Here is a 22,997-nt window from a genome sequence, read left to right as displayed (position 1 = left end):
CTTCCTGTCCAGTCTAGGCCCTAATTCCTGCCTTATGTATAACCAAAGGGCCACTAAAGTGTTTTAGAAACAAGAGCAGTTCTTTTCTCCAAAATCATGTCAACAAACCTCCTAGACCAATGTTTTTCAAGTTGAGGGTCCCAACCTATTAGTAGATAAAGAAACCCATTGAGTGGGTTGCAACCAGCATTGATTTAAAAGATAAAAAAAGAAGGGAAGAAAAATCAGAATGCATCATAAATAGTAAAAACAAAAAAACCAATATATGTATTACTGTGGGCCATGGTAAAAAAAAAGTGTTTTGAATTTAGAAGACAGAATCAGCCACAAGCAATGTTTAAAATATTAGCATTTTTACCTCCACAAAACAGAAATTTTAAGAAGGGAACCTACTCTTTCTTTACACCTTTTTACCTCAACCCACAGAACAGAGACCCCTTCCACCCAGCTTCCAGGAGAGAGAACATTCCCACCCATACTTCTCAAGGCCCCTTCACAGTTGCCCCAAGGGAGGAGTGATCAGGTGCCAATCACAGTGGTTGAGGCCTAATTCACATTGGGACACCTTTTTAAAAATTTTTTTGGCAGCTGACCGGTTTGGGGTTCCAAACCCTTGACCTTGATGTTGTAACACCATGTTCTAACCAACTGAGCTAACTGGCCGGCCCTGGGCCATTTCTTAATGGCTGCCTGATCTGTTACCTGTATCCTTTTCTACTTCATGTGCTCGTCTCTCCTTTCTGTCCTCTATGGCAATCACGCCCTGAGCACAAGCTGTCCCTTTGAGGTAGGCCGATCAATACTTGTGTCTCTGGTCAGCTTTCTGGTCTGCAGCAGTGTGGGTGAGGCAAGCCAGCCTTTCTCCTCTGCACAGCTGGGTAGGTCAGTGGATTAGAACTTGCTGTGCAGGTTTCACGGTTCTAGACTCAGCCAGTCTCCACTTGAGGGAATAGAAAACTCCACGCTGGTCTCCAGCACAGGTAACCAGATGATCCCTGCTATTCTGTCAAATAAATCTGGTTCTTTGTTTTCTAATTTTCTTTGTCTACAACTCTCAGGTGTGCTATCCCAACACTTAAAGGCTTGAAATAACCATTTTATTTTTTTCATGAGTGTGTGCGTTTTATAAATTCAGGAAAGGCTCAACAGGACAGTTCATTTCTAGGCTACTTGGCATCAGGTGGGTAGGGCCAGGGCCAGAAGTTTCTCTTGCAAAATGGCTTCTTCATTCACATGTTTGTCTCCTTGGTGCTCCTTGCCCCCACCCTCCACACACACACACACACACACACACACACACACACACACACACACACACACACACATGCTTACAGTGTGTTGTAGCTTAGCTTTTACTCATTTGCTGCTTCTGTAAACTACTCTTATGGTAAGTATTTTAGCACATCTAGAGTTAGTTCGTTAGTCCCATCATCTCTTCAGTAATTCAGTCTGTTAACATGTACTGATGGAGCCTAGGAAATATGCATGACCTTGTATTTATTGTTCTGGGTCCATAGTTTAGTAGTTAAGTGGAGCTAACAGGCTTTATAGAGTTGAACTAAATACATATAAATCTTGGCTGAGAACAGACCCATGTTCTTCTGAAATCAGAAGCCTGTAGGCGAGGTTCAGTGCATTGTAAAATTATAATGTGCTACACAAATGTGGAGGCTCATTAACAGTTGTGGACTGAATACTGTATCTACATTAAAAAAACAAAACTCCCTTCTTTTCAACTTCGGCTTGCTGTAAAAATTGTTAATAATGAGGCCTCAGAAGTTTTCGACGTTGTTTGTTCATTTTGGAGAAGACAGGAGCACAATCAGAGGTGCCTTGCAGGAAGAGTAGAGGGGACTGGGAGACCAGATCTGTGATATCTAAACATTTTTTACTGTGCACTTCATCAGTAAGGGCTTTGAGCATGTAGTCTCAATACGTGTCTTTATTAATAAATTACATACCTGAACTACTATGCTAACAAAAGAAAAAGATTTTTAAAAATGTGATTTCTAACATTTTTTCTTGCATCCAGTGGACTGTCTTTGAGACTAGAGTCAGAAGGACCAGTGGAAAGGCTTTTGTAATTATCAAGTGAGGTTTTTAAGAAAATTGTTCAATTGTCAAGTCCATCTTTAGGACACTGACTAAATAATTTTTAAAAATTGGTAGAGACAGTACCCTAACCTTTCTTTTTTAGGAAGGAGGAGTAGGCATGCTACAGAACAGGAGTGCTGAACACTGGTCCCAATGTTACCAGTCTAAGAAAAGAGGGCAGGGTGGCAATTCCATTGTGAGACATAATTAATATTTGTAAAGGGCTTAGAGCCAGTCAGATTAAGAGGCAGGGTTAAAAGCAAGATTCATTATTACTGCCAGGTTCCTGAATTCCAAGCAGATTCCAAAAATGTGACCTAATCTGCTAAGTTTTGGCAGATTTACAGACATACAGTAGTTTGAGTAGAGTCACCAGCATTTCACGCCTAAAGGTCCTCAAACTGCAATCGAGTAGAACTTGACCTATATCCTTCTGGTTTTAGAACAGTAGCCTCTGCTCTCAGCAAAATCAGTTTAATTTCCTTGCTCGGCATTCAAGGCCTCCTGTGATCGCTTCCTGGTCTAGCTTTCCTTCATTAATTTAATACCTAATGAGCACTGCTATATGTCAGGAAACGTTATAGGTGCTGGGAAGACAACAGTAAACAAAACAGACATAATAATTTCCCTCATGGAGCTTAGAGCCTAGGGAAACAGACAATAATATTAGACAACAATAAGTGAGGGGAAAAAAGAATAATGCACAGTTTAGAGTGACAGGGGGACTTCTGCTTATATTCAAGATGGAGTAAAGGAACTGATTTTACCCTCCTACTTGAAACAACCAAAACACAGAAAAAATATATGAACCAACAGTTTGCAAAACACTGAACATCAAATGACCTAAGGAGAATGATCCCCGAGTGTTGGAAAACAAATGAGGTGAGTCCTCCACCTTCCCCAGCATACTCCCTTGAGGGAGCTTCCAAGCCACAGCATCAAGGGGGAATTCAGGAAGAGCCTGGTGGACTCTTTGAGTTGAGGAGATGGAGACAAGAACAGAGATTAAGGCCACTAGAATTCACAGGACAGAGAACCAGAGAGAAGAGAGCTGTACAGGAAGAGAACCCAGAGACAAGCAGCAGGTCCCCCTTGGGTACAGTGATCAGTATGAGTGATGATGAAGTCACGCAGGTCAAGCAACTTACGTGAGGCCAGGGAAAGAACCATGTGCAAGGATCAGAGATAACAGAGTCTCTCTCCCATCAGACTGGGAAAAACCTCAAGATGTATGGAACACGCGCCTTGCTTCAATAGAGGGAGAATTAGGCCTAGAATGAGAAGTACTCCAATCCTGCTGAATAAATCTTAAAAGCAAGACCTGGAAGGATAAATCTGTTTCCAAGTAACTTAACTATATTCCAGAACAAAGCTCAAGACTATTTATAGGAGTACAAAAATATGCAGTGCAATCCATCAGAAACCTCTGGAAGTAGATCCATGCCTAAATTGGTACTGGAACCATAGATGCCTAATAAATATAAGAAAAGATGGTCAACCTCCCTTGTAATCCAGAAAACAGGAAAGAAAACAACAATGATACACCTGGGGGGTTAAACAGGAAAAGAATGCAGACAGAACTCTTTAAACTAATGCAACTTTATTATCTCCAAAATTTTAATGTGGTATATAATTCTCAGGGTAATCTCAAGACAGACATGGTCAATATTTTTATTTAAAGGAAAATACTGAGATAATTGAATAATACGAACAATAATGCCAGGATTTCAGTACTCTAAAATATCATGTAATACTGGGATAATAAAATAAAATAGCATTTTAATCATATTTTCTGAGATTCCTCCATACTCTGAAAAAACATTTTAGATATTTTGGGAACCATGTAAATTGAAGTCACAGAAGTTGCAGGCTTGGTACTTTCCATTTTCACCAGTATCCAAAACTAATTAAATTAACAGGGTCAGTTATCAGAGTGCCAGAGTAAATACTTTCCATTCTCATCTCAACTTAGCCCACAGGTCCACGTAGTCGGCTGCGTATGAGTCAAGACCCAACAGCATAGACTGTAGATGGACCAATAATCTAATCATCATCTCACAGGCTGCTTCCCTTTCTGACAATGCAGGAGCCTATATTTTCTTCAGGGATCACTGGGGTGAGTGGTTGACAAAGAGAATGTTTCTGCTGAACCATGTAATTACTTAGCATTTGAGTATATTCCATATCAGGGCCAATATCCAGCTCTTCTGGCTGAGTTCTGGAAATGAGCAAGGGCCTGGCATTTTCTCAGGCTGGCATTGGTTACCCTGCTCAAGTGGTTTCTGCAGGTGGGAGTTTTGATGCTGGGTACCACTGATGGTGGAGAAAAATCCTAAACCTCTTCTGTGTACCTGGAGGCTAGATGAATTGTGTGGGAAGGCTGTGATGGAGGAACAGAAGAAGAGAGAAAATATTTGCCCCAACTAATTCCCAGACTTTTCTCTGGAGCCTGACACCTCCTCCTCAGCTCCCCTCCTTCAGCTTCCCTGGTTTTTTTTCCCCTCCAGATCTTGGTCTATTCTTTAAGACCTCATACCTCCTCCCCCAAGATAATTTATTTTGTCTAGGACTTCTTCAATCATTCTATCTTGAAGAGACCCAAGCCAGAAGGAAAGGGAAGCCTCAGTCCTTCCTGGCCCTCTCTCAAGGGGAACAGCATATGAAGGCAAACTGTAGAACAGGATGGTGACCTTACTGATGCTGGAAGAGAGGGTTTGGGGAGGCCCCATACCTGGCCTCAACCCACTCCATCCTCTTACCAGGTTCTTGACACCACCACAGGAAAGAATTCAAGGGCAGCAGAGTCACAGCAGAAAGTGAGAACAGGTTTAACATAATGAATAAGAGACAGATTTCACAGAGTGTGACATAGCTCCAGAGATTGAGCAGGGTCCACACCAAGTTTAATACAAAAGTAAGAAATTCACACTTAAAGTACAGTACAGAGTGCAGGCTGGATGAAGAAAGTGAGCAGCTGCTTTCTGAAAGTAAGCTGGATATGAAAGGAAAGAAATACACACTCCACAGGCAGGGTGTGGGCTGGTCTCAGAGAGAATGAGCAACATCCTGGCCTTCTGCTAGGATTCAGTTTTATAATTTTGCTATCTAATACATATTCATTGTATCTAATGAATATTCAACTAAGGGGGTGGTTCCCTGTTATGTAACATAGTCTTGCACGTGCTCAATTGGTCTCTTTTTAGGGCATGTTCACTGGTCAAATTCCATCACATGCACCAGACATATTCAAAAATATTCTGTGCTCTTTGGCTCCCTCCAGTGGAAGGTTATTCAAAGGATAAATTCCACTTTATTGAGCATACTTGACTATTAGGGTTATATAACCCCAATCTACTGAGCATGCCCAACCACTGGATTTGCATAAGCCAGCCTCTTGTGGTCTCAATTTCCCCATGTTAGTACCAAAAATAGGTCCAACAAGCAACAGTATCTCTCCTGTAAGGGAAGGTTTAAAGGATGGGCCTGAAACCTTGGAGAGTGGCTTGAAACCCAGAAGTATGTCCTGAAACCCAAACCCAGGGAAACTGAGCTCCTCCTATTTCATTATCTCATCAGAAGAATAAGAAGGAAAAAGGAAGAGCAGGAGGAGGAGTAGGCAGAGAAAAGGAAGAGTAGGAGGAAAAGAATAAAAAAGGGAAGGACGAGGACAAAGGAGAATATATAGAACTTAACTACCCAAATACCAGTATTGTCACTTTGCTCTGTTATTATAATGACTATTTAGAACTGAGAGGTACTTTAAAATATACAGACCATATACATATTTTTTAACAGAAAGTCAGATTCATTAAAATATTAAGATCTGTTAAAATCTAGGTTGCAATTTGCCATAATGAAAAAGTTATCTAGTCCAGTTGTTGACATTGAGGGTTGCCACTTTTTCCCAAAAGGGGCGGATAAATATTCTAGGCTTTGCAAGCCATGAGTTCTCCATCACAACTACTCAATTCTACCATTGCAAAGCAAAGCAGCCACAGACAACAGGTAAATGAATGGGCGTGGTTGTGTTCCAGTGAGACTTTATTTACAAAAACAAAAGGTCCTCTGGTCATAGTTTGTCAACTCCTGGTCTACACAATGCCTTTTTTCTTCTTATAATATGGAAAAAGATACATTTATAATATAAAAAAAGACACATGATTCATAGAACAGCTATGCATTTATTGTAAAAAAATTCATGCAGTATAAAAAAATGTAATTCACCCGAAATACCACCACCATGAGAAAGTCACTGTTAATATTTTGCCAAACATCATTGCAATATATTCATAGTTTCCTCTAAGTGTGTGTATATGATTTTTTAAATACATGAACAGGAAATTCTATACATGCTGTCTATAACTTGCTTTCTATGCTCAAAAATACATTCAGGCCATCTTTTCACATGAATATATTTAGATCTATATATTTTTCACAGGTTACTTTAGAAGGAGCTACCATATTTCCTCTAGTGGACATTTGGGTTGCTTCCCTGACATCCTCTGTACCTCCACTTTCTGGTTGACCACTGGGTCAATTCCTCCAATGATAAGAAGGTCACTAACTCTTGAGCCCACATATTTGACCTCTAGATGACAGTATCTGGGCATTTCCACTCTCCAGAGCTAGGGGACCTATCTCGGTAATAAAACAGAAAGCTTGGGGCTGGCCAGTTAGCTCAGTTGGTTAACGTGTGGTGTTGATAACACCAAAGTCAAGGGCTTGGATCCCCCTACCAGCCAGCCACCAAAATAAGTAAATAAATAAATAAACTAGAAAGCTCATATTGAGCTAGTAATCCACAACCTGAGGAGTTTCCTCCATTTGGGGCCACTCTCACTGAGGCCCCTGAAGGCTTCCTCACAGCTCCTTCTGAGGATGGAACTATGTTAATTGCCTGCTGATCTGTAGCCACAGTTTTGGTCATAGTTCCTGCCTACGGCGATACATGTTTCAACAGGTTACTTGGGGATTTCCAAGACTGTGGGTGCTTCTCCCTGACCTAACTTCCATGTGGGAATACGACAGCCTCTGACTGAGCAGAAAAACCAGTTTGTGAAACACTTACCCGGGTAACCTACTCAAAAGGAGCTAGCTCTCCATAACTTCTAGGGCAGGTTTAGACAAAGAGTATAGCCATGGGCCACAGGACAAATAAAATTCGTAGGAAACAAAACTGATACCCCATAAAAATTGTTCTGAAGTCTGTGGAAACCTGGTCACCCAGAAATTGATTTGCCTCATTTTTTTTTTTCATATTTCTTCACCACTTCTTTCTGACTGATGCTTTAGTAAGGGTGTTGTTACTGAATATTGAATAGAAGTTCACAGTAGATTGACATATGAATTGCAATTAATTTTAAAAATCTGCTGTCCCAAGCTTTAAAACCATTTCTCTGGCTTGCTTTATGAAGGATTATATAGTGCAGAAAGATACCTCTTTTGCAAAATGTAATTTCCATAGAACAGGGACTTTATTAGGCCACGCTCTAACCAACTGAGCAAACTGGCCAGCCCAGAACTGGAATTTTAGAGATCATTCTTTTACAGTCCCTTTATATTATTTTAAAGACAAGCAGAGACCCAGCAAGATTAAGTGATTATCCCAAATTCACACAGCTTGCTAGTGGCAAAGCCAGGACTTAATCCCAAAACCTCATCTCATAAGGCATTAATTTCAAATTCTCCACTGCCACTCTTTCATAGATAACTGATTTGTTTGTTTGTTTGTGTTTCGAGTGCCACTGGGGGAGGGAACGGAAAATAGTTGAGCAAGAACATAAAAAGAGAAGGAAAGAAGAGTTTAAAAGAAGTCTGGAGAAAGAAAAAAACAGAAAATTAAATAGGCTCATAGTATCAGAAAGGTAAGGTACAACCCCAGTGCTACATGGAAGACCAAGGTCAGGCCTTCCTGGGTTGGGCTGTGTATTCCTATTATGACCGACTGTAAGCCCACATGAGATTCTGGAGGTAACCTGCCTATAGTTTATACTGTAGAGCTTCTCCCAGATCCCCATTTCAGGGCTGACACACCTATTCCCACCCTGCTGGGATTGGCTCCTGAACACTCACAGCTGTGTCCATCACTGGGCACTGCCCTGGGGAGCCACTTTGCCAAAGGTTATACCTCTTTCTAGTCACATAGATATGGAGAGATACAATGGCCCAACCCTCTGAACTCAATTTGGGCCAACTCTGAAGAGCTACCCAACTCCAGGCATCAGCTGTACTCTCCATGAGAGGCAGCTTCTCTCTCTGCCCAATCCCGCCAGCCTCATTTCCTTATAGATGTATCTTTTAACCACTCACCAATAAACCTTCTTCATGCAAGGTATGTTTCCACACCTTGTGGGAGCTCAATCTAAGACATCACTCAAATTCAAACTTTGTGCGTATCACTCAGTGATAGAATTGAGACTAAAACCCAGGTTTCTTGATCCATCATCTCATTAATCTAAACCATTTTCAACTATACCTCTTTCTGTGGCCAAATCTCTTAACATATAACTTGTTACAAAGTGGGCCTCCCCTACAAAGTGGGCCTCCCAAGATGTGGGATGCTGACCACCAGTGTGTTACACAGATGATCCTGGTAGTACCTGGATAGGCTTGTTTTCTCTTTAATAATTATTATTCTAGCTTGAGAGTCTCCAGAAGCAGACCCCGAGATGAAGAGTTGAGTGAAAATGATTTATTAGAATCCAGGACAGCTTCTCTGATGTGTGATCTTCAGAGTCACATACCTGTGCAGTCACACAGAGCCCTATGCTTGGTTTAATACTCTGCTGTTGTCATTTCGAGATTCTCTATAATTTATGAACATTTTTCATTCTGTATTGGGCCCCACAAATCAGGTAGTGGGTCCTGGTTAGTATTCCCAGGAAAAACTGGGAGGGGAGTGAGAAGTGGAACTGGGAAGAGTAAGAAGCCTGAGCAAGGATGTGATATCAAGCAAAGTCCCATGGGGGAAGGGGAGAGTTTGGCCCAAATGTGTAGGGAGCTCTGTAGACAGTGTACATCTGAGAGTAGTCCCAATTAGGGGCAAAGGAGCTGGAGTATGTACACTTCCACACTCCTCCATCACTGGTTAAAGGCTAGCTGTGGGGGTAGAGGACATTAATCCCCAGACACTTACAGCTGTCCTGTGTGCAGGCAAAGCTAATCCTCCAGTGAAGGTGGTACTCTGATAACGAGCGAGACGCAGATGCTGGCAGGTGGGAATGAAAGCACGCCTGGAACCAGTGTGCACCAAACTGGAAAAGAATCGGAGGGTACATGGCTGAGCTTAGGCATTACTTTAATGTGAAGTAGGGTAAGAGACTGATGTTGGCTTATCCAACCCATGATTTCATGGGTGGAATTACTAACTGCAAGGGTAACACATGTAAGAAATAACAAAAGTGAGTCACTCAAAAATATAAATAAAAAATAGGAGGTACAGTGATAAGAAGATGGAATGTGAATCACTGAAGTTCAGGAAACATCAGCAGAGTAGAAAGAACACTGGATCCAGGGCCATGGGTAAAAGCATAAAGTGCGGGGCCAGGTGCCCTGGGTTTGACTCTGACTCTGCCACTTTTGGACTGTATGGCTCAGCCTTCCTGTGCCTGCCTACCTTCTAGAGTTGCTAGGAGGATTAAAAAGATTTAATATATGTAAAGCACTTAAAGCAACATCTGCCATGCAGGAAGTGTAGGTTAAGTGTTAGCTCTTACTATTCCTGCATTGCTACTAACTTGATCAGTGCTTCTTAAACTATCTGTGGTATTTTATTTTCAATCTGTTGCACTCTGATGCCTTTGTACAACATGATAAGTATAAAATGGATAATGAGAAAAATGAAATAAAAAGACATACAAAATACAAGGTCACATTTTTAATTATTACATTCAACAGGCATAAAATTACTCTGTCAAATTGCTATAGAAGTTTCTACATGCTCATCTCCAATTTCTATACTTATCCCATTGCAGACGGGTAATGGTTCACAGACTGTCACCATTCTATGGACAATATTTTGAACAGCATTGAACTAGAAAAACTTCAGCAAGCCACTTAAGCTCTTGGTGCCTCAGTTTCCAGGTTTTTGCAAAAGACTAATGAGAGAAGAATAAGATTATGAACATGAAAGCATTTAATAAACTATAAAGTGCCCCAGAAAGGGAAATTAATGGTATGGCTATTGGAGTCAGTTCTGTAGTTTGGGGCATAAAGATACAGACTCCAGTAAATGACTCTCTCAGTCCCTGTTGGTGTCAGGCTGTTTCATCTAGGGTGTATCTTTGAACTGTCTGTATCTATGAATCAGTCAAGCATTTCCTAATGCTGTTCAGAGCAGGAAATAAAGGGCTCCTCCGGCAGGCTGTGGCTTGCACCCCAACAACCACTGCCATGCACAGGTTGCTAAGACCACACTCCTGGAGCAAGGCATCCAACCATACACTTCCTCTACCAGGGACATCCCTTCTGCACCCAGTCAAAATGATTTCACTGTGACTGATCCTTGAGTAGGAGTCAGGAAGAAAGCAAGAGTGAAGATAATGCCCTCACTGCAGTCCTTAGCTCCCGGCTTCCTTGGTGAATCTCACCAATGCTTTTAGACTCCATTTCAAATGTGGACTCTGCTCATACTGGTTCTAAGTGACCTACTTTGGCCTCACCTCTTTTATCCACCCTGTCGAACAAGAAAGCAGATATCTAGAGATACTCTAGAAGTCCACTGAGTGGTAAGATTTCTGTACATCCATCTTCATTCTTTCTGGGCTCTAAGCTTTTTAAGGGTCATGCCCTTCCCTCTGCCCCCGTCTGATTCATTTTCGTATCCCCCCATCACCTTCAGTACCATGCTTGGCATACAGCAGGTGCTCAGTACTGTTTGTTGAAGTCTGTTAGCAGAAATGGCTCTTCAATCTCACTGACCCTGAATCCATCCAGCAAAGACCAACCAAATCCAATTAATTCATTCCGCAGAACCGTGCCAGGTACTGGGCATTCGGAAACACAAATGTCAAGGGGTCGAGGGAGATGGAGGGGAAGGTCCTGATGGGTGGATGTACTTTAAATCGAACAATCCGCAGTCATACGTCCACTATCTGGGAAATAAAATCTCTCCGTGGCCCCAGGGCCCTTTAAATGTTACCGTGACTATTTTCCTCAGAAATTTCTGGAGCAGAGCCTAACTTTTGTGTAGGGGTTTGGCAGCTCATCTTCGCTGCCCAGGGGACCGTGGGCATCAGGGCTGGCGAGGCGTTCGCACGCGAAGGAAACTTGTGAGGAGTCAGAGCGGCCCTGAGCAGTGCGGGTCCTGAGCTGGGGGCCCTCGAGTCCTTCAACTTCAGGTCCTCGGTGAGAATTCGAGGAAGAGGGGTGACCAGGGGCGGCCAGACGTCGACGAAGCTCCTCCACTCCCGACCTCTCCGCTCGGCGGGTGGCCGCGCGCCACAGCCAGGGCGTCTGCGCCGGAGGGAGGGCCCGGCGCGCAGGACGGAGAGCGGGGCCGTCCGCCCCGCCCACCCGAGCGAGGCGGAGCCGGCGCCCGGAGGAGCGGGAGGGGGAGAGGTCGGAACCGTCTCCAGGAGCCCTTAGAGACCGAGTCCCCGGCGGCGGCGGCAGCGGCACACCGGCAGGAGAGTGAGCACCGAGCGGCGGGCGCGGGTGGTGAGTCGGGTCGCCGCGGGGACAGGGGCGCAGCGCGGGCCGTCGGCCAGCGAGTTCGGGGACCGCCTCTGAGTCCCGAGTGCTGGGAAGCGAGATGGAGGGAGGGAGCGGAGGAAGGAAGGAAGGAAAGAGGGAAGAGTGTGCCGGAGGGCGGGGACTGGTCGGGGCACTAGGCGCCAGGGAAAAGGGGTGGAGGAGAGAGGGCAAGGGACACCGAGACCCGGAGGCAGAGACAGCGCGAGCCCTCGACGGGCGGCGGCCCGAGGGCACGGGAAGCCGGGGCCCCCAGGGCTGGGACTGGGGACGCCGCGCCTGGGCTGGGGACGGGGGGGAAAGGTCTCCCCGCTCTCTGTCTTCCTCGCCGACCCACGTCTGTGCGCCCGGCGCCGGGTTGGGAGGCCCTCCGTGTTCCCAACCCTTGCTTGCGGTGGTGGCAGGCTTTGGAGGAAGGCTGGCAGCTGGGGGCGACAGGGGCGCCACGCCCCACTTCCCCACTTTCTGCCTCTCTTTCTTGGGACTAGCCGCCGGGAGCGCAACCCTGGAAACCCGCTGGGCGCTGGGGGTCTAGCGGGAAAATAGCGGGTTGTCGGGAGGAGAACCCCGATGACACACAACGCGAGGGACCCCCGAGCGGTGACCCGGAGGCTGTCCTTTTGCAGACTGTAGGTGGTAAGGGGTAGGTCAAGGCTCAGATTTGATTCTTGCGTGATTTTTAGAAAAAGTATTGCCCGGACACTTCTTCCGCGGATCGGGATGACTTTTTTTTTTTTTTTAATTAGGGCATATCCATTAAAGCTAATTTTAAAACGCTCAGTAGCGTCTCCGACACTCACTTGTCCCTCGCCTAGCGTATCTTGTAAACTTGACTTAAACCATTCATAACTTTCGAAAAGGAACCGGCGATTCTCATTAAACTCGCCGCGGTGGAGTGAAACTTTGGACAACTGGAATGTGAGTGAAGGAACTGACGAGGCCTGTCATCTTGTGGCCATCCTGTCCGGGCGTGGTTGTATACAAACAAGCGGAGAGAGAAGGAAACAGCCGAACACCGGAGTTAGGAGGGAGGTCCCCTGCGCCCACGTGTCAGGGCACGTTTAATGGCTGCTCGGAGTGGAAGCAAACCAAGAATTTATTAGACCTTGTGGGGTTGGACAAACTTCACATGATAAGCTTCCTTCCCATCAGTTACTCCCCCTACTCCCCCGCAGTCTTTCGGACACTGTTTATATTTCCTAGGGCGGTTGTGTAGCTTCGCCTGAATAGATTGTCTATAATGAATCTTTTGGATGTTGTCAGAAGCAGGGTCTGTGTCTGTGTGTTCTCTCTTTTAGAAGTGGAGTTGGGCTTTGTTTTTAAAGTGCTAGTCACCACACTGCACCACTGCTGGTGCTTTTCAGCTCTCCGTGTAAATTATCGCAGGATCTCGGCCCTCACCTAGGAGAACCAGGAAGGCAGGCAGCGCTAGAATGACGGGGTTGAATTTTACTGTTGCCAAAACAATCACACTCAAGTACGGAGCTAGTTGGTTTAAAAAAAAAAAAAAAAAAAAACCGGATTATATGTATTAGCAAGCTCCTTTTCCAATAAACAAACGTGTGATTTACACACACACACACACACACACACACACACACACACAATTTTTTAAAGTAATCAAACATTTTACAGAGATTTAAGTGATAAAAAGACTTTTAGATCAAATATTCAGTCACTTTGCCTTCCCTAACAGTTAAGCAGCACCAGAAAGCCCTGGTTTTTTTAAGTCCAAAAAATGATGAAAAGTCTAACTGCTGTGTCTTTAGACCTTGTAAATAATGCAGTCTTATTTTTGCTGTATTTAACCCAAGTAATTTACTAGGTATTGAACCCCAACGGGGTGTACAGCTCTTAGACTGTGTAGAAATATATAAAAATGTGAATCTGTGTTTCACAAGAGACTGAAAAAAATTAGTATTATAAAAGTTTTCTGTGTGGAAAGCTCCAATCTTATATGAAAGACTAGCTCTCTAACAAGATTTGTGGTGTTCGGTTTGTGTTGTCACTTGTTACAGAACATGGATGGTTTGTCAAGTTGTGATTGCAAAGGACTTCATAGCCAAAAAACTTGAGGAAATGGTTAGCTAATGCCAAATTAGTTTTGGTTTTTTGTGTTGAAAATATCTCTCTAGCAGGAAAAAAATTCAAATTTAGAATTATGTCATGTTCTGTGTTGAATTGTTATTAGTTTTCTTTTTTTTAGTTTTATGTCAGCTTAAGCTTAACGTAGAAAGGTAAATTATGGAAGTCAGGTACCTTTTTCTGAACCTTAACTTGGAAGAGAAGCAATTTAATAGTGGTTTGGGGTGTGCGCTTTGTTTGTCAGACAGACCTGGGTGAGAATATTAGTTATTTAATCTTTTTCAGTCTGATTCGTAACATGTGGATAATAGTGGTCTCTATCTCTAGGGAGAACACTTAGACTGATCCCAACACAGTAAATGTTTGAAATTATTAGATATTTTCTTATCTAGCTTGCTCAAGCAGCAGGCTATGGGATAAATTACAAGGCGGCAGCTTGAACCTTCTGGAAATGCTAGATAGAGCAATTTTAAATTGCAGAGAAGGTACCTGATTTGTGTGTGTGTAAAATATTTATGTGTATGTGTGTACGTCATGTTTCTACCACAGCAGTATGAAAAATTATGATTAAAGGATTAATAGTTTTAACATTCTTTTAGTGCTGAAATTACGGTTACGTAGTGATTTTAGAGCCAGGCAGTCAGAAATGTTTCATTAGTTATCTTTTAAATTTAAAGAGAATTTATATTTCAGACAGTTGTGTTTATTAGCCCTGGGTAGGAAATTAAGCCAGGAACAGTAGAAGTATTTGTCTTTAACCAACTATAATTTTTAATTAAAGTATGAAAAAATGTGACCCAAGCATATCCGGTTATTTACTTTTGCTTTTACTGATGTTCAAGGCCAACAGATAAGCTGTGAGAAGTGTTACGACTGATTATGAACATTTGTTTTATTTTTAAACTTTCGTGAGAATGGGTATTCAGTTAATTTGGGGAATCTACTCATCACATCATTGAATCATTTGCTAAAATTTAAAAAATGCTTCCATCTTTAAAATTTTTAAACTTCTCTCTTTCTCTTTTTTTCTTAGTGCACATTAGCTGCACAGAATTGGACTAATCCACAATCTTACCTCTTGCTACAGATGACTTCTCATTTTACTAATTGTTCCACAGGGACACAGAGATGGTGGTTTATAATAATTTTAAATAACTGTAAAGGGTACAGTGTTCTTATGAACTGTTTCTTGCCTGTGACATTATACTGTGAAGCAGTAGAGGCCTTGATTGAATAAATTATTGATTCTTTTCACTCCTAGAGCGTCATAGCATAATGATATATTCCTAGCTCATACTTCCAGGTGTGTAGACTGTGGGCAAATTACTTAATCTCTCCATGTTTCAATAAGATGTTACGAAGAATAAATGAGTTAATCTTCATAGAGTATTTAGAACCATGCCAGGCACATAATCTGTGTTCAATAAATATTAACATTAAGTTATTATTGAAATTTTCTCTTTCTAAATTTTATATAATGAGCATGCATTATTTTTGTAACAGGAAAATAGCTATATGAAATTTTAACCTCTCCCCCAAATCTACAAAAGCTTAGTAACTTAAAAAGTCCTGCCAAATAATACTCACAAAATAAGAGAATATAATTAGGCAATAATTATTACATCTTTTAAATGTGAAATGGATTGAGATATTAATTTGTTGAACAAATCAATTCTTCTAGATCTTGATTCCATTTTTCTTTTATATTAGAAACTTTAAAAAAGTCAGTAATGCATGATGTCTTTTATAGATTAAATAGAGGAAAGGCAGTGCACACAGTTACAGTGCATTATTACAATTACAAGTTGTTTTTTAAAAAAAAAATTTTTAAGTATACATTTAAAAAGTCTAGAAGAAAATACAGACAAATGGGCGATGGGATATTTCCCCCATTTTCCCCAGTAAGCATGTATATATAATAAACAATTCATTTGTGTAATAGTTACTCAAAAAAAATATTGGTTTATTAACTACAAATAGCAGGATTTTATTCTTGTTTTGGAAAAAACACCAACTTGTATAGCAGTTGAAGGTCCTTAAGTTAAATGTCAAAACCTTTGCAGTGAGAATTGTATAGCGGTAAAAATAGATGCCCTTTCAGAAGTTTTGTAGGTGTATCTTCATAAGGGATATTTGAAAAGTCCACCAGTGGGTAATTAGGATCTGTACATAGACCAAGTCCTCCGTGACGTCATGGAATTTGCCACTTCCCAGACCTGCATTGACAAGCTGTGTTTGTACAGTACCTGCAGTATATCAGACACCTGGAAGACAGTAATGAGGAAGATATTGGTGCACTTAGTTTTACAGGAAAGTTTGATAGATAAAAAATAATTACATCACAACGTGATGCCATTTATTGAACAGTTCTGTATCCCGAGCCCTTTCTGTATACAATCTTGCTTAGTCTTCACATCAGCAGAGAGGAGTGCGCCGAGGTTCCCTAAGAGTCCCAGCCTTGCTCAAGTGGTATATTAGTCCATTTTTGTTGCTTATAACAAAATGCTTGGAACTGGGTAATTTATAAAGAAAACAAAATTTATTGTTTACAGTTTCTGAGGCTGAGAAGTCTAAAGTCCATCTGGTGGTGGTGACAGTGACCCAGGGGTCTCACTTGCAAGGTGATGGAAGCAGAGAGAGCAGAGAGAGAGAGAAAGACTCTCCTCTTCTTTTAAAGCCCTCAGAACCACGCCCCTGACCACCATTTTTAATCTATTCACTACTGTAGGGTCCTGCAATCCAATCACCTCTTCAAGTCTCCACCTTACAATTTACCTAATAGGATTTCCCACCCTCTTAACAGTCACAGTGGGGGCTAAGTTCCTCATACGTAAAATCTGGGGGACACAACTCAAGCTTCAGGGAGTTTTGGGGGTACATAAGTCAATCTACTACAAGTGTCAAGAACAGAATTTAATCCAGAGTCCTTCCGACTTCATGTTTCATGCTCTAAGAGCTCAGCTAGAGATGAGAATGAAGAGGGCTGTATGGAGGCAGTTTCATTAAAAAGCTGTAAAGCAGATCAAGAGAAACACGAGGAGAGGCTCCTTTGCTGAGTGAGGCGGCCCACCCGAGGAGAACAATCGATGCCTCTCTGTCGGGCTCAGCCCTCTTCAGCAACGGCCCCCCGCTGAGGCCCTGCCCGCCTGAAGTGAGAACAAAGGCCTGGCCCTCAGTGATCTGTGAAGTCCACCTCTCCCATTTCGCAACTCCCAAAAGGGCCTTGATGATACAGATGAAGGAACTGGCCCGCTAACTCCTGTTCTAGAACGAGCTCATACCAACAAGTCCTGATCGCCACACTTCTGTCTTAGGAACAATAGGAGAGTAGCAAACAGGTAGCTTGGATCCAGGGCACAGAGTGGAGGTGATTTGACTGAAGGGAACATCAAGATGGATTATTCCATTTATTGCAGAGTCTCTCTTGAAAATCATTTCCATGTCACTTAATTGTTTGGTTTATCATGTCAGGTTTTATTAGGTATCATAAAAGTGCCTGGCTACAAATGTCTGGGTGCCATCCTTTAACAAGGAGAGTTTTTGTCTTCTTTTAATGGGTCTGCATTTCAAAGGATTACTATATAATAAAAAACAAAGTGTTGCACACTGTTAAGACTTTTGATACTTACAGTTCTGCTGGAGGTTTAGTAGCTAAAAGAAGAACCTTTTTTTAGGTCTGAGTGAATCAGTGGTAAAAATCTTCTGTAATTTCCATGTCATTTGATTGTAAGTGGGTGACTTTGGGGATAGACGGTCAAAAGGCCTTCTATTCTGTGTACTCTCACACAGAATGGGCTACCACTCCCCTTGCACTTAAGGTCATGTAATTGACATAGGATTTCCTTTGGTTGAACAAGGGGAGAAGCATAAGCTCTGGTTGAACTTGAGTTGGTGTGATCACAGTGCTCACTGGAGTGGGGTCTGAATCAGTTGTCATGTCTTCACTTGCATCCTGTGTATACAGAATTGCCTTCATGCAGAGTGTCTATGTGCAAACCCACATGAGCCCATTTGGGGTGGAATCTTAACTTCACTGATGTAGAATAATCAGGCTTTTATTTAGCTGTAGATGCTGCCAGCCAAGATGTCCCTGACTATTGGACACTAAACCCTTAGCTCCCACTGGGATCCTGACTTGGACCCCAAGTCTGCGGTGACCTCAAATTTTGTCTGCTTTTCTGGGAGACATTATTGCAGAGTAGAAGCATAAGACCTCTCCTCAAATGAAGACTCAGACTGAAATCTGTTAAATCTCGACATGAGCTAAATGTAAGGATGGAAAAAGCAATCAAAATTCAAAAGCTGCTTGGACTTTATTGAGCTTACTGAAGACCTTATTGAGATAAAACAGTGACACCAGGTTTATTCAGCCAGAATCTCAGGCAAATAATAAAGATGTCAAAACCAGTAGACTAGAAGGTGCCTCAGCTGTACCTAGACTAATGAAACCTTTTGAATCATTAGATCATGCCCTGCACATTAGACCACAGGACTTCACATGGGGGTATAATGTCAGGATTGGCTGGCTGTTCAGACAAGTTGTCATGGGAGGGTTGGATGTCTGGCCAAGAAGCAGAAGGATTGGATTGTGACTTCTTGACAGGGCTGCCTTAAACTGTTGTATGGGTTGTTCACTACACAAGAGTGCCTGTTCAAGGAGGCAATGGGGGGCTCAAATCTGCTCAAAAAACCATGCATCTTGGGGTAGGACTGCCTCTGCCAGAATGAAGGAACAGTTCTTTCTGATGCTATCAAGTCTGCAAGGCTAGGTCCACTTGGAGGAGTTGTCTTTTTCTTTTTTTTGACCTGTAAGGGGATCGCAACCCTCGGCACTGTGTGATCTGCACCACGCTCAGCCAGTGAGCGCACCAGCCATCCCTATATAGAATCTGAACCCACGGCCTCGGCGCTACCAGCACCGCACTCTCCTGAGTGAGCCACGGGGCCAGCCCAGGAGTTGTCTTTTTCTAACTCACACAGAGGCACAATGTGGCTAGCAACAGCTCTGCCTCTCAAAACCCCTTCAGCCACAATAGCCCATTATATTACCATGAACTGGCAGAGTCTAGCACATAGTAGGAGCTTAATAAATGCCAGTGGAGTGAAGGATAAAACCATGATCTCTGCAGTGTGTGCCAGCCAAGTGCATGAGCTAGTGTTCTTTTTTTTTTTTTTTTTAAAATCAAAACATTTAAAATTGATCATAATTTGCTAGGAAACATTCAATGATACACCTTCCCTCTTAAGGGCTTCTTTTTCTTCAGATCATCATTTCCTGAGGGGCAGGTAAAGACGAGCACTTGTGTTGTTGTTGACATTGTTTACTATTAGTCGAACACCAACAAATGCTCAGTATTGCCTAATACATGCCGGGGTACCTTGTACCCTCTATGTAGTCTGCCTGATGCAGGGAATAGAGTAGTAACTCCTGGGACTATGAAAAGAGATGTTATTTATTGACCAGCTGTTGGCCCTCCCCTTGGAGACAGAATGCAGTGGCTGCAGAAGCCTTTGGAACTTACCTATGAGCTCCTGCTTCTTTTAGAAAAAGACTTTTCTAGTTTAGGGGGAGCAGTGGAGAGCCTTGTTGCCAAAACTACCAAAAACTAAGAAAAAGAGTTTATCTGTGTCCTCCTTAGCGCCAATTGGCACTTCTTGCACGCTTTGTCTTTTAAATTGATCCTTTAGAAAGCCTACTATCAGAATTGACTTCCTCTTCCTGGCTCCTCTCCTGAGAGGCATTTGTGCAGCAGGTAGAATCAGCCATATTTAGTGGATGTAAACGCTAAGGCAGTGGTGCTAAGGATAAAGGTGCTGGTTTGTACTTTGGACCTTGGCCTTCTGATGTTTTATAGAGAGACTACACCTTGTGAAAAATGCCAACAGGTGCAGAAGCATGAACACCTTTCACATTTAATCTGGTTAACTACAGCCTTCTCAGACAAACTCAGAGTTCCAAAGCAGAAATAGATGGCAATTCCTTACAAGGATTCCCTACAGAGTTTCTTTAAATAGCGAACTCACCTGTTGCATTGACAGTATTGTTTGATTTTACAAATTCCCAGAGTCTTAACTTTTCAGGAATATCTCTCTGTTGAATTAAGAACAATATTCCGGCACATGCTTTGCGCTCTTTTTTACATAAATATTTAATGACCAGCATGCTTCAGCCATTACAGTTTAAATCCAGAGAGCAAATAAATGCTGCTGGCATGCTGCCTGGTAGGTAATCCTAGTGTTTCTGTCTTTGCCTCCCATTCACCTACAGTTGGCTGACTTCCTTCTGGCTGTAATAAATATCAGGGGGCTCAGGGCCACGCACACCCTGCAGATAATATAAAACAGGGCAGAAATCAACCTCTCCACGCTCACCTTGCTCACCTCCTGAACTCTGGACTGTGATTTCTCTGACTTGCTGACTTCCACATGAGAACTTAACCTGCTAAATCCAGGTTTCTCAGATCTCTTCTCCTGGACTGACCACCTCCTTAGCTTTGCTTCTTCCAAGCTGGTCTTGTCTTGTTCTTAACCCTTCTGGGAAAATAGGTTATACAACCTCTTTAAAAAAAAAAAAAAGTAATATACTTATATGGTCCCCCAAAACCTCACAACCATATAAAAAGTAAACACTGATATTTCTTGCTCCCATCCAGTCCCCTCCCAGGCTTTCTCCACATCCTCTACAAGTAGCAACTTGTGAATACAAGCAAATAAGAATTACGTATTTTTATTCTTCTCCTTTCTTTCATGAAAGATGATGTATTATATATACTCTTCTGTGCCTTGCTTTTTTTAATTATCAGTACGTACTGGGGATCTTTCTTTATCAACACTCTCCATCTCTCCCTCCAATAGCACAATAGTTTTCTATCATGTGGATGTACCATGTTTTATTTAACCAATCCCCTACTGCTGGACCTTTGTACTGTTTTCAGTCTTTTGCTATTACAAACAATGCTGTGATGAATAAAGGTGTAGTACGTCATTTTGCTCTTATGCAGCTGAACCTAAGGATTGATTCCCAGAATTGGGATGCTGAATCACAGAGCTCTGTAACCCCCTGCTGGAAGGGTTGAATCATTTTGCCCTTCTACCCACCGTGTGTCAGTTGGCTGGTTCTCCACATCTCCACCAGCAAAAAGAGTGTCAGTTCTTACCATTTTTGCTAATCTGATTGGTGAGAATCGGTAATTTAGAGTAGTTTAAATTTTTCTAATTATGAATGAGGTGGAGGTTTGGGATCATTTGCATGTCTTTTCCTGCATGTTGTCTAGGCCAGTAAATCCTCCTGTGGGCATTATTGGCCGTTCCTCTCCCATACATCTCTGTCAGAATCTCTTAAATGCAGACTTAAGAATGTGATGGCTCTTGTGAGCCTAAGGGTAGAGTGGGCTGCCAAATTGTCAGTGCAAAATCAAGAGAAGTGGAAAGTAGAGTTTTATGCCAGTTGCTAATGTCTGAATTATAAATAGTTTTCAGCTAATGGTATTATTAAACTGGGGCTTTTCCAAAACCATGGTGAGGATGATCTTTTAGTCTAGAATTTCTCTCTCTCAAACAAAAACAAGAGAGAGAGATTGAGAATATATAAATTCCAATGGCATTTTCTGCAAAATCTCTTATGAAATCTAGAATTTTCCATTTACACATATTTATTGAAATACGTATGTATTTATATGTTTGTGCCGCAGTTTTTTTTTTTGGTTTACTCCCTGAATCGGGCTCTTGTTCTTGCTTTGATTTCACCATCAGAGATGGTCTATTCTATTTCCAAGCTAAAAGAGAAGAGGAAGGTAAAAGTACGATGTAAGAAGACAGGCTAGAGCTCAGGAATTTACAAGGGATGTGGGGTTGGAGTTGCATAGAATCATCTTTCTTTTTGAGGTATTCTTTCAGTCAGCTCTTGGTATGCTATTTGAATCGATGAAAGTCCTTCAAAAAGTTTGTGGAAAGATTTATATTATCTTTTAATTCTATTTTTCCACCAACATTTTGAAGTACCCTTGTAAAATTAATTTTTGTCTTTTTAAAACTGAATTTCATCATAAGAAAAGGAAATTGTGGTTTGGTGAAAAGATGGCTATGGTTTTGTTTGATTTTTGTAAAAAAAAACAAAACCCAAAACAAAAAAAAAATCTCTCTTTTCAGTGTTCCCACTAGCAGCAAGCAACCCCTGTAAGATCCCAAAGAGAGGATCTTATCTTTCAGGCACAGGGCTCTGTTTCTTTTCACCTCTTGAATATGGGGCTTTTACTTTTGTGAAGGTTTGTGGAAAGCTCCATAGATGCTTTGTTTTCCTTCTAGCACTTATTGCTATCTGTCACTATGGTATCAGTCTCCTCCACTATAGTGTCAGCTCCTTAAGGACAGTGTCTTGGTCTGTTGTTCTAGCCCCAGTGCCTACAAGGGTACCTAGCACCTTTGGGTGCTTGATCAATAGTAGATGAATGAATGCTGCTGAGGGTGAGTACCTTCTGCACCCCTCTGGTTCTTTGCAGTCAACTGCGTTAGGAATCTCATGTCACACACATGCCTGTGTAGGTCATGTTCGCCATTCCCTGGCCTTTTGGCAGGATACTCTAGTCCTTGCGAGCTCTCTGGCAATGTGCATAGCGGTTTAGAGCTCAAATTTGCAATCTCTGTCTTCTGGAAAAATCACCTGACCTCTCAGATCCTCTTTGAACATTTGCAAAACAGATAACACTATATTTCAACAAACCTAAATGCCGTCGATTATGAGACATGCCATTATTCTATGTGCCACTAAGAAGTAAGAAAAAATGCTGCCAATTAAACTATAATCCACATCAACTGTAGGGATGTCTTAGTTTTCTGTGGCTGCCATAACAGATCACCACAAATTTAGGAGCTTAATACAACACAAATGTATTATCTCACAGTTTTGTAGGTCAGGGTAGGCTTGGCTGGTGTTTCTCCTCTGGGTTTTACAAGGATGAAATCAAGGTGTTGACCAGTGGGGCTCTTATTGCAAGGCTCTTGGAAGAATCCATTTCCAGGCTCATTTAGGTTGTTGGTAGAATCTAGTTCCTTGTAGTTGTAAGACTGAGGTCTTGTTTTCTTTGTTGTCTCTCATCTGATGGCCACCCTCAGCCCTTGAGACCTTTCTC

At 42.2% G+C, this 22,997-nt stretch overlaps 1 protein-coding gene across 5 annotated transcripts in view; it reads left to right on the top strand.

Annotated features, from left to right (window-relative positions):
* The first annotated feature begins 11,626 nt into the window (after positions 1-11,626).
* The window catches only part of GNG12 (G protein subunit gamma 12), a 119,329-nt gene continuing 107,958 nt past the window's right edge, over positions 11,627-22,997 (top strand). For all 5 annotated transcript variants that reach the window (XM_063106271.1, XM_063106269.1, XM_063106266.1 and 2 more), the window contains exon 1: positions 11,627-11,751. The gene's annotated coding sequence lies outside the window, so the exon portion shown is untranslated. The remainder of the gene's footprint in view (positions 11,752-22,997) is intronic.

Source organism: Cynocephalus volans, chromosome 8, assembly GCF_027409185.1.
Source record: "Cynocephalus volans isolate mCynVol1 chromosome 8, mCynVol1.pri, whole genome shotgun sequence".
Classification (NCBI taxonomy): domain Eukaryota; kingdom Metazoa; phylum Chordata; class Mammalia; order Dermoptera; family Cynocephalidae; genus Cynocephalus; species Cynocephalus volans.
The sequence above is the reverse complement of the archived record's forward strand: the minus strand, read 5'-3'. Positions and strand labels throughout refer to the sequence as shown.